The sequence below is a fragment of the Phyllobates terribilis genome, unplaced genomic scaffold (assembly GCF_046119375.1).
Source record: "Phyllobates terribilis strain yellow unplaced genomic scaffold, ASM4611937v1 Scaffold_2__4_contigs__length_985480577, whole genome shotgun sequence".
NCBI lineage: Eukaryota > Metazoa > Chordata > Amphibia > Anura > Dendrobatidae > Phyllobates > Phyllobates terribilis.
The window spans coordinates 166,815,112-166,827,811 of NW_027362762.1; the positions used below are offsets into that span (position 1 = coordinate 166,815,112).

At 41.7% G+C, this 12,700-nt stretch overlaps 1 protein-coding gene across 3 annotated transcripts in view; it reads left to right on the forward strand.

Annotated features, from left to right (window-relative positions):
• Positions 1-10,886: 10,886 nt before the first annotated feature.
• Positions 10,887-12,700, forward strand: part of SMAGP (small cell adhesion glycoprotein) — a 53,689-nt gene continuing 51,875 nt past the window's right edge. Inside the window, exons 1-2 of one of the 3 annotated variants that reach the window (XM_073663232.1) lie at positions 10,930-11,008; positions 12,446-12,469. The gene's annotated coding sequence lies outside the window, so the exon portion shown is untranslated. Of the gene's footprint in view, positions 11,009-12,445; positions 12,489-12,700 lie in introns of all 3 variants that reach the window. The other 2 variants (XM_073663234.1, XM_073663231.1) reach the window with 2 other exon arrangements.

Consider the following 12,700-nt stretch of genomic DNA (forward strand, 5'->3'; position numbering starts at 1 on the left):
CTACACATAATCAGGTGCAAAAAAAAACCATTTACTTAACATAAAACTAATAACTCTAATACAAACATTCAAAACTCCCGCCAAATAGTCCCCAGTTCGACTCTGTCAAAAAACTCTACAAAGAAAATTTATGGAAACCTACTTAATTTTAAGGTACCTTAAGTACTATTAAACACATATTCAATCAGAATTAGATCCTGAAGTTTCCCCGAAAAATTACACTTGCAGAGCAAAGAGCAAGAATTACACATCATTTTTGCATGTGTCAAGCAGATTGCATTATGACATTTGTGACATTCATAATTAGAAAGCCTTCTGATTCCGCTTTCCGTGGTGCAGGTGGTACATCTCCTTCTTTTGGGAGGTGGTGCAGGTGGTGAATTTTCACTATCATCTTCTGGGCGGAATCTTTTGAGCTGAACTTGAAGGCGAGAGGGGATACCGATTGTTTTCATACTTCTACTGCGTAGCTCTCCAAGCACTAGTTCATGGGCCAATTTTTTCAGATAGAATCGTCTACGGAGTGGTTCAAGCTTGTTTTCAAGGTAAATGACTTGTGAATTTATACCACCCAAATTCAACATAGCAAAAAATATGACCATTGGCCAGCGTTTGGTGTTTCTGCTGACGTTGAAAGTTGAGCACATCTGATCAGCTGTATCAACACCCCCTTTGGTTGCATTATAAAATGTAATTATCTCCGTTTTTTTTTGTGCCTCAGTCCCAGGATCGATGGCATCATCATCATGAAGTGTTGATAGAAGAAGTACAATTTATTTTGCTTGTGGTACATAGGAAACCAAAACCTTTCCATTATGGAATGCAAACATACTGCTGTACTGTTGTCTCCCTTTCACACTTACAAACTGTGTAGGCAATTCTTTTATATTTTTTCTTACAGTTCCGACATATGAAAGCTTCTGCATTTTCAGATAATCAATCAGATCACAATTTGAAAACCAATTGTCAGCTGTTATATTGCGACCCGATCCAAATAAGGGCTCAGCCAGTCTTTTTACAACATCACTGGGTTTGTTGCTGACACAGTAAGGACCTTCTGGTTGTTTTCCTGCATAAACTTCCAGGTTGTAAGTGTAGGTCTTACTGGCATCAACAAGGGCATACATTTTTATTCCATATTTGTTAGGCTTTGATGGAATATATTGACGAAAGGCACATTTACCACAAAAACCAGGGAGCATTTCGTCAATAGTGAGATTCTCCCCAGGGCAATAGCTTTTTTTACAATTTTCAACAACTTTTTGGAATATATCACGAATTGGAGCAAGTCGGTCATGTGTTTTACGTTCGGTTCGGGTAGTTCTGTCGTCAAACCGAAGGCAACGAATTAGAAGATTGAATCTGTTTATGGACATAACAAGGCCAAATTTTTCAACTCCATCCCCATCTTTACTCCAAAGTTCCTCCAAACTTTGTCTATTTGCCCTATAAGCTCCTGCAAGGTATAATAATCAAAAAAAAGCACGCAGTTCTATTTCATCTGTGGCCTTGATGGTTCTGTTGCAGATGAACTTGTCCTTTATAATGTCTATATATTGGTTGGTATATGTGACAATAGAGTCCAGAATGTCATCTGTGAATAAACTATTCCAGCATTCAACTGCAGTTTTTGCATTACTTGCAGTTCCTATAACTGCAGGAAGGTGAGTAATAATGTTTTGAGGTTCCCTACGTTTTTTCTGGAGTTGCTTCTTGTTCCATTGGGTTTTTTTATCTTTTCCCATATAATAAGATTCTACATCTTCATCCTCATCACTGTCACCATCTTGCTCTGTTTCAGAATCCACTTCACATACTTCCACCTCATCATGAGAATCAATCTCACTTTCCTCTCCTAAATCCTCATTCAGTGTGGGGTCTGCATTATCAAACAGCATGTTTTTTACTTCCTCAACATCAAGGTTTTTTGATAAATTGTACATTTTCCTCTCCATTTCAGCAGATAATCTGAAGCAAGAGAAGGAATATGTGTTAGGGAACTACTGTATATGCCTGAGCAGCACACTTTCTTTTTTAATCTGCCTTATTTCTATGAAATATCCTCACACTTTGTGCTATACATTCATAAAACAAGCAAAATAAACAATTGTGATGAATAAAAACATAAAATACCAACCTTATTGAGTGTGACGTGTTCACATACAATGAGCCTGAGAGATTAGCGCAGTTATATCTGTCCTCCTGAAGCTCTGCAATCCAACTGTGGTATGAGGTTTCACAGAGCTGCTAGAGACAGGAGACTACCTGGAGGGAGGGGATTTCCTCACAATCTGGTGAGGAAGGAGAAATGAAAGTAAAAGAGATGTGCCTGTCAGGCCTATTGTATGTGACGGAGGGTTAAAAATCTTTTGGCCAAAACAAAAGCTAATGGCTATGTGTGTGATCTGGTGTTCACTGGGAACTGGTAATGTGTGATTGGTGAGGGCGTGGTGCAGAAGTGGAGTTTTTCCAAGAGTGGGCGGTGGGACTGTAGAAGGTTTGAAGGATGGAGGCGAAGCTGGGGTGGAGCCTGGGCAAAGTCTCAAGGGGGCCCAAATATTTTGTCAGTATGGGGCCCTGAAATTCCTGGTGGCAGCCCTGGATCTGAGTTTCATCAGTGTTTGGTCAGTATGTCAGTTTTTACCATCAGTTTTTCATAAATGATTTTTCATGCATGAAAAATAAAAACTGCAAAACTTCTCCAATTCTTTACAATGTTGATCATAGACAGCATATAGACTGTAGACAGATGCCATCCATGTGTTCTGAGGTTTTCATGAACACTGAGACTTGAATAGGTGATTTTGACCCATGACACAGATCAAAAACAGACGTCATCGTGATTTTTTAGGGAGCACACAGTCTGCAAAAAACACAAACATGTGAAAAGCACAATAAACTTTAATGGCTACATGTTCTATTCATGAAAATCACAGATAGAACACGTATGTATTTCACAAACGACAGAATGAGGTCTGAGAGTGTAATGAGCATTTTGATTACACGGGTGTTTTCCAGAACTTAGTAAGCAATGGGTGCATCATATTAAAAATTGCAATATTTTCATTGTTATGCCATTTTAGCACCCATTGGCCCGATTCATTGAGACTGGCGTTTCTTAAGTCAGTCTAAAGCCGTGGTCCAACTAATGTATCACATCCGATGCAAGAGCATCAGATGCGATATCCTAATGACATTAGAGATGACATTAGCTGCTGCGAGCGGGAGCTGAGTGTCAGCGCTCTGTGCTACGATCTGTCACAGGTGTGTCAGGTGTGACAGACAGTCATTCTGGATCCAGCTGTAGAAGGTCATTGCGCTTGTCTCTGCAAGCACCTTCTTGATCTTTTCATCTCTGTAGTATAGTGATATCCTTCTTCCTCTAGGACCTAGCAGTGACCTCTACCTTCGGCTGCTAATTGACATACCCTTCCTGGATGTTTAAATACCTTCAAGGGAATCTGTCACCCCCCTGGGCGCTATCAGACCTCTACTATGGCCATACATTGTATAGAAAAGTAAATCTACACATACCTGTAAGGCCCATAGCAGAGGTCTGATTGCAGAGAAAAGCACTTTAATCAATTCTTTTTTCCACAGGCTTGGCATCCGGGGGACGCCAAGCAATCCCCACCTAGGCGGGGATTTAGGGGAATAATAAGCAGATAGACGGGGATTGCTTGGCGTCCCCCAGATGCCAAGCCTGTGTAAAAATTAATTGATTAAAGTGCTTTTCTCTGCAATCAGACCTCTACTATGGGCCATACAGGCAAGTATAGATTTACTTTTCTATACCCTGTATGGCCATAGACGAAAGAGGAGATAAATTCAGCATATATTGCAAAAAGTATATTTATTCAGTAATGCACAATAAAAAACACATAAGAATTCAGACTAAGAGGTAGTCCGATAATAAAGTGCTTACAAGTCAGGTGAATATATATGATATGCTTATAATAGATCCATAGATTGATATAATTGCACGTCGCCCCACTCCAAAAAATAATAAGTACAAAAGAGTGAGCTAGGATAAAAATCCCCAAATAAGCACACGTATCATAGTCCCACTGGCTGCTGTATGGGCGAAGATGGGGGTGAAACAGTCTTATTAGTATAAAAGATCTGTGCCCCACTCCACCCACCAGAAATCATGTTATCCCTGCGAGATAGTTACCTGACAAGGGAGCACAGCACGGGTAGAGGAGAAGAAATAGTGAGCGTGAAAGCCCAACGTACGTTTTGCGGCGTCCCAGGCCGCTTTATCAAGGGCAAGGAGTCATGTCCTCATAGTGCCCCAGGTGCATATATATGCATCCCATCCCTTATCATCCGAAACGCTGACAGCTGATCAGCGAGGCACGCACCCGGAAGTGGCCAGCTATGCCGCAGGCGTGCCCTGCAGATCACATGACGTGGGGCCTGTGTGCCATATACGGCGCATGCGCGCGGCCCAGGGAGCGCGTCGCGCGCGCACCCCGGCCGTCAAACCACCAACCGCGCATGCGCGGGAATGAAATCCCACGCAGGCGCAGGGCGCCCAACAGACGGCCAGGCGCGCGGGGGCGACGCAACCCCCATCGCGGGCACGTCGGAAAACAGCAGAGCAGCATTACTAATGGAAGGTTAGATATAACGAATGGGTAAGTAGCGAGACAGAGAAGGAGCCGGATGGACAATGATGGGAGGAGGGCCAAACATATAAGTAGTGAATAACAAAATTATAATCCAGGAAAAAACACAGATACATATATATCTTGAAAAATCACAAATATGTGGCTGGCAGCAATTGTAGGTTTTGGTGATCAAAATCCCCGTCTAGGATTAAGTCCAAAATATATATCCAAATCTCACTGCTCTCCGGGCACAAATGGGGTTAAGAGGACTTCCATGGATATGGACTAATGAAAAGAGGAGAAACACAAAAGAGCAATCAATAAAACCAATTAAAATCACATACAAATAATTCCTCTTAAAAACACCCCACCCACATGTGTTAATACATACATGTGGGACTGGAGGTGTACAGGATAGGTTTACGGCTATAGGAATGGGGAGAAACTTAGAGACTCATTCAAACCGTTGGGTGTCACTGTGTTCAGACGCATGATCCATTGTGACTCTTTCTGGGCAAGTGTCTTCCTGACATTGCCCCCCGAATACCCATGTGTATCACATCAATACCACGCACCATAAAGCAACAGGGATTGCAGTCATGTTTGGCCTTGAAATGACGTGGTATCGTCTTGAGTTGGCTTGGATCATTTTCCGAACTACCTCTTAGTCTGAATTCTTATGTGTTTTTTATTGTGCATTACTGAATAAATATACTTTTTGCAATATATGCTGAATTTCTCTCCTCTTTCGTCTATGCTATTTTCAGCATGCATGTGGACAGGCATCTGTGAAACAGATGGTTGCCCACCTTTTTTTGTATACAACAGATGGCATTTTTTGTATACCTGTATGGCCATAGTAGAGGTCTGATATCGCCCAGGGGGGTGACAGATTCCCTTTCAGTCTCTCCAGAGAGTCACCAGTGATAGCTCTATTTTCCTCTGTCCAGGCTTGAAGTACTAGTAGTCGGCTAGTGTCTTCTTGGAGTTCACTTGGAGGATAGTTGGCGTGATCTCTCTGGTGTCTTCTCAAGCTAAGTGTATTCCCTTGTCTGTTTACCTGTTTGTCTTTAGTTGCAGTGGGGGATGACTAGTGCTCACCCCGTCCCTTCCCTATCTGGGGCCTATCGCTAGGGGCAGTCATGGATTAGGTTTCCTGCTCAGTGATAGGTGCGGAACCTATTTAGGGACATTAGGGGAGTCAGGGTGTTGTCAGATCTGCCTAGGGGTCTCCACTACCCCTTTCACTACTGTTTGGGCTTTCTCCCCCTCTTCCCGTCATTGTGCACTTAATCCTTCCCTCACCTTGCGTAACATTATCACCGGCCGTACACATATATAAAAAAAGAAAAAAAAAACTGACACTTGTTTTTTTGGGTGTTTTTTTTCTTCTTTTTGGTGTGTTTTTTTTTTCTCCCCTGGTTCATGGATCCCGTTTCTGTGCTGGCAGAGCAGCTGCGGAGGTTGTCACTAGAGGTGACTGACCTTCGTTCTGAGGTTAAGGTTATGGCCTAGTCATAGAGGTGAAAACAGGCTTGGGGTGAAGGGTTTATTAGAATATACTTTTGTATTATTATTAAAATAAACTTTTTTTCTATTGTAATACTGAGTTTTTGTTATATTGAGTTTTTTTTCCAAGACGATAGTTTAATTGGTACTATTTTGGGGTACATAATTGCACTTTATTCAATTCTTCAAGAGGCAAAGTATTTAAAAAACAGTAAGTCTGTCTTGGTGGGGGGGGGGTAGTGCTAAGTTTGGTCTTTTTGGCCATTTTTAAAACTTTTAATAATAAAATCCTATGTTTCAAAACTCATTTGGTATTTTTTGTCATATATTCTAAGAGCCATATTTTTTTTTAATCAACAAGTATGTGACGACACAGCATTTATTCTTAATTATGCCAGACCTATTATACAGCAGGTCAAGAGACATAAGGCATTGTTGATATGGGCCAGAATGTTGACTCTTGTTGTAGGTTGAATTGATGTTTGTTGATTTCTTGAATGTTTGCTGACTACCGATTGTATCTGTCCTTGCAGCTTATTGTTCTGCTATCATTGAGGGGGACAAAGGCACAGGTTAATTGAACAACTGATGTTTGTTAATTTGGTGAATGCCTGCTAATTACCTATTATATCACCCCATGCAGCTTGTTGTTTTGCAAACATTGAAGGACCAAATATGCAGGTTAATTGAACACTTGAACAATAAGGGATTATCTCCTACCTTCCCTCAATCCTATGGAAAAGTGCCTGAATAAGAGCTGTGAAGTATAAAAGTGGGATCATCCTCTATTTCCAGATACTCTAAAGGAAAGCAGCCAACGCACCATGGCTCCAACTGGAGGAATGCCCATCACTGAATCCATGGAGATGTTTGGAGAACCCTGGTTGGGACAATCAGGTCAACTAGCCACGTACCTCAATGGACTGTCAGCTTCCTAAGATTACCCCTACCTCCTCTCTGTGGGTGCCCTCCAAAAGCGGTGTGCTACTGGTTGTGGTAGTTGGCTCTGGAAGCCCCGAAGTCGCAGATATTCTAATTCCCGGCCAGCCAGTGGAAGAGTAAGAATCTGTCATTTGCACCATTTTATGTACTTGCTGGGACTGTACTATATGTTATAGTTTGTTGGTAGTTCAATAAAGTATTGCCACACTGTGTCATTCTCACCATGTGTTGTCTGAGTAGTATTCTGTCCACGGTGAAAGGAGTGCGGGCATTCAGAGGGATGAGCCCTGGCCTGTGCAGTCTTTCTAAAGACAGCGATGCCAGCAGAAGTGAGCACACACTGGCCCTCGTGTCTCCACAAAGTGCTTGCTTTTTGTGAGATGAAGGCAGTGGCTGAGTGATCTATTGGTGGTATGCCTCAGCTTATTGCTAGAAACGAATATGAATTAATGTAGCAGACAGCAACGTGTGCACACAGTCTTACTAATATGGTCCTGCCTCCCATTAAGAGCAATCTAAATTGTGAAATTTAAAGGGATGTTCCACTATTATATTAATTACCTCAATATCAGATTGGTGTAAGTCCAACTCCTATCATGCCCATGGATCACCTGCTCTCGGTTCTGACAATGGCTGTATGTTAGCAGTTGATGAGCTGAAAAGCAAAGCTCCGTCAACTCCATGTGTAGTGGCCATTGTCGAGTACTGCAGATCCACTACTATGTATTAGAATAGGGCAAGATCTGCGGCACCCAGCAGTGACCAATACACATCTGATGGAGCTGTGCTTTTCATCTTGACAACTGTTAATATCTGGCCACTGCTGGCACGTGTGTAAACTGGCCCCCGGCGGTAGTCATGTGAGTGGTCCGCTATTTCCACGTCGGGGCCAGCTGCAGAGAATTTTGTGTTGTTGGGGGATGTGTGCGACATTGTACCTGGATCTGCGGCTACCATCGTCGGTTCCATTGCACTTAGTGCAGGCCCGCTCTCATTAACCATTTCGATCAATAAGCCAGGCCAGTTCTTAAAAATAATGTCCATTTTATATTTGGCCAAACTGGTGAAGAGGGGATTACAGGTTATACAGTACAAACCAAAAGTTTGGACACACCTTCTCATTTAAAGATTTTTCTGTATTTTCATGACTTTGAAAATTGTACATTCACACTGAAGGCATCAAAACTATAAATTAACACATGTGGAATTATATACTTAACAAAAAAGTGTGAAACAACTGAAAATATGTCTTATATTCTTGGTTCTTCAAAGTAGCCACCTTTTGCTTTGATGACTGCTTTGTACACTCTTGGCATTCTCTTGATGAGCTTCAAGAGGTAGTCACCGGAAATGGTCTTCCAACAATCTTGAAGGAGTTCCCAGAGATGCTTAGCACTTGTTGGCCCTTTTGCCTTCACTCTGCGGTCCAGCTCACCCCAAACCATCTCGATTGGGTTCAGGTCTGGTGACTGTGGAGGCCAAATCATCTGGCGTAGCACCCCATCACTCTCCTTCTTGGTCAAATAGCCCTTACACAGCCTGGAGGTGTGTTTGGGGTCATTGTCTTGTTGAAAAATAAATGATTGTCCAACTAAACGCAAACCGGATGGAATAGCATGCCGCTGCAAGATGCTGTGGTAGCCATGCTGGTTCAGTATGCCTTCAATTTTGAATAAATCCCCAACAGTGTCACCAGCAAAGCACCCCCACACCATCACACCTCCTCCTCCATGCTTCACGGTGGGAACCAGTCATGTAGAGTCCATCCGTTCACCTTTTCTGCGTCGCACAAAGGCACGGTGGTTGGAACCAAAGATCTCAAATTTGGACTCATCAGACCAAAGCACAGATTTCCACTGGTCTAATGTCCATTCCTTGTGTTCTTTAGCCCAAACAAGTCTCTTCTGCTTGTTGCCTGTCCTTAGCAGTGGTTTCCTAGCAGCTATTTTACCATGAAGGCCTACTAAACACAAAGTCTCCTCTTAACAGTTGTTGTAGAGATGTGTCTGCTGCTAGAACTTTGTGTGGCATTGACCTGGTCTCTAATCTGAGCTGCTGTTAACCTGCGATTTCTGAGGCTGGTGACTCGGATAAGCTTATCCTCAGAAGCAGAGGTGACTCTTGGTCTTCCTTTCCTGGGGCGGTCCTCATGTGAGCCAGTTTCTTTGTAGCGCTTGATGGTTTTTGCAACTGCACTTGGGGACACTTTCAAAGTTTTCCTAATTTTTCGGACTGATTGACCTTCATTTCTTAAAGTAATGATGGCCACTCGTTTTTCTTTACTTAGCTGCTTTTTTCTTTCCATAATACAAATTCTAACAGTCTATTCAGTAGGAAAATCAGCTGTGTATCCACCTGACTTCTGCACAACACAACTGATGGTCCCAACCCCATTTATAAGGCAAAAAATCCCACTTATTAAACCTGACAGGGCACACCTGTGAAGTGAAAACCATTTCCGGTGACTACCTCTTGAAGCTCATCAAGAGAATGCCAAGAGTGTGCAAAGCAGTCATCAAAGCAAAAGGTGGCTACTTTGAAGAACCTAGAATATATGACATATTTTCAGTTGTTTCACACTTTTTTGTTAAGTATATAATTCCACGTGTGTTAATTCATAGTTTTGATGCCTTCAGTGTGAATGTACAATTTTCATAGTCATGAAAATACAGAAAAATCTTTAAATGAGAAGGTGTGTCCAAACTTTTGGTCTGTACTGTACATTCTCTTCCTCCATCTTCCATACAATACTCCACACATTCTCAGAGTTACAGTTGCAACAAAAGGTACCACAAGGGGCATGGGAAGATGCTTGAATTGCGTGCTTTTTATTAGGGGTAGGGTTATATGGGTCCATGTGTAACGCTATGATCCCGATACCCGTAGTCTTTGGCTAAGACAGTCCCAGGGGCAGCTAGTTGAGACTAAGCTCCCTGTTCTAGTACTCACAGCAAAGCAGTACCTTTTCCTAAGGTCCCCCTTTTCTGCTGGACCGTACTTTTCCAGGACATCTAAGCTTTTCTCTCCTTGCTGCACGGGTCCTCACTTGCCTCTGATGTCCTGACGCCTCAATAATTAGCTTCTTTCTATGCTGAGCCTTGTAGTTCTACAACTGATGAACCTGTTCGTCTGTCACCTCCTCTCCAGCGCACTGCCTACTCCATACTCTGTTACTTCAACACTGACTAACAACTTTCTATATCCCTATAGCCTTCCCACTGGTTCCCCCTATAGGGCCGCCCACCCCCCTCTTCCTGGGGATAGACTTGAGGTTAATCCTTCAGGAGCCTGACACACACCAGCCATAAAGATAAAATACACTCTTTATACTGTATATCATATGCCAACAATGTAATCCCACCACATTAACTCTTAGTAGCTTGCCTTGACGTCTTCTTGAGGGGGACTGGGCTCCTGTCCACCCTCTCACACTGAGAACAGTTGATCCATGGGGCTGTCGGGTGTGAATCCCTCACCGATTTGATATTGATTACCTATCTTAAGAATAGGTTATCAATATAAAAGTAATGCAACCCTTTAAATTTAGCATAGTGTCACTCTGGCTTTACACTAGTTTGTATTCTACAAATGTGATGTACGTTTTGATCATTAGTAATCCACAAAGGTACAAACCTTTATCACATTCATTGCACTGCAGGTGTTCCTGTGTGCTCTCAAATGTCAGGGCTGATTTTCAGTTCAAGTCCAGCTCTGTTAAGTACATATATGACTAATTTTTATTGGATTTTATGGATTATTATTCTAATGAATTAAATGACTAACCTCAGTCATGGAGTGCTCCAAATTGCACATGTAGTTAAACTGGAAAGTCAAGAGTAAGGAAACGCCTTAAGCTATGTAAGCATTAACTTTGGTATTGAAAATTGTCAGAAATCCCGGAAGAATTAAGGCGAGACTTATCCTGCTCTTAAACAGCTCCTAAGGTACGTACTATAATAACATTGCGTTCTGATTACAGGATTCTGCTCTTTGTTGTGTACAGCAGAAATAAGTGATTGTAATTTTAGAAACAGTTCTAAAAAGTTTCATCCGGTAAAATAAGCAATCTAGAATTCTTATACCGAGAGGAAATAGTGAACAGATATTAAATCTTGTGATGGATCAGTGACCACATAGGGTTGAGAGATGGACTGTTCCATGGAGGTCTGCAGCCACACCAGATCTAAGTATCACTATCTGTTACTTGAACACTGCGGGCTCAGGCTTTGTTCTGTATGACACAGACTGCAATAAGATGGCCATTACAGTGCTATTCTTCTTCCTCCTATATACTATAAACTAGATGGACAGAGGGAAGGCAGACTGTGGTATCATCTAGCAAACTCTGCTTCCTGCCAACATTGCTGAAGCAGAAGACAAGTTGCTGCTCTGCAACACTCCTGTCCATAGGCTTTGACTGGTATCACTGCTTAGCTCCAGTTACATGAAAAGAACTGAAACACAGAATGGAGAGTTAAAAACATTATTCTTATTTAATTAGGTCATATACTGCTTGCAAGTGGTATTTCTTAGAGGTTGTCCAATTATGTCAATCAGTGTAACAATATGATGGAACATTATATAACTTTTTATTGTACTTTGTTTCAGTAGCTCAAAACTTGTATACTAGACAGCTCCCTATAAATCTGTCTGGCTGTATATCTGGCCCACCCACTATAACAGCAGTCTGGCTGTATTAGGCCACGCTCTCACGTTTCGGGAAGAAGCTAGGCGAAACGTGCGCGTCGGGGCAGGAAGCAGGAGCCTCTCCACCTTACACTGCGTGCCATTTACACGAGGTGATTGTCATTTCATTCCTTTGTATTTTCTCCCACTTAAACATTGTGTCTTTTACAGTCTACGTTCACGAGGATGTGTGCAAATAGCGCTTGATTTAATTTTATGTGTTCATAAAGGTGCAAAGCTAAATAGGACTGTTTGTTCAGTATAAATGCACGCATGCACTTTATGACTCTGATTTTGTTGCTAATTTTGCACAATTGTACAATTTTTGCACAATTGCACTAATTTTGCATAATTTTGCACAATTGTTGCTAATTTTGCCCAATTTCATCCCTTGATACATCCTCCTCAGAGCCAGCTATATGTTTATCATATTTATATGGGTAGTTACCCCTGTATGTCTATTTTAGGCAGTATTCTTATAGCCACGGTATAGTGTTATTTTGACACTTGCTTTGTTGGAGGTTCTATTGACAATAACTGATTAATGTGCTTTATTCATAGGTGATTTGACACTCCAGTCATGCTATTTGTATTTAATAATATGCTCTTACAAGTCTTCCATCTGTTAGCACCTTATCCTTTTTAATGTATTTTAATTTTTGTTCAATAAAATTTATATTTTATTTTTACTCTAGTGTTACTTCTAAATATTTTACGAGGTGAGCAACCGGTCACTTGGTAAGCTTGTGTGTTCAGATACTATTATGGATGTCTACAGGGTGCATTATACTACTATGTCTGTCTATGGGGGTGCATTATACTACTATGGATGTCTATGGGGTGCATTATACTACTATTATTGACTTTGTGGGTACATAATAGTACTATTGTTGACTATGGGGGTACATTATACTACTGTTGTTGATAATGGGGGTGCATTATACTTTAAA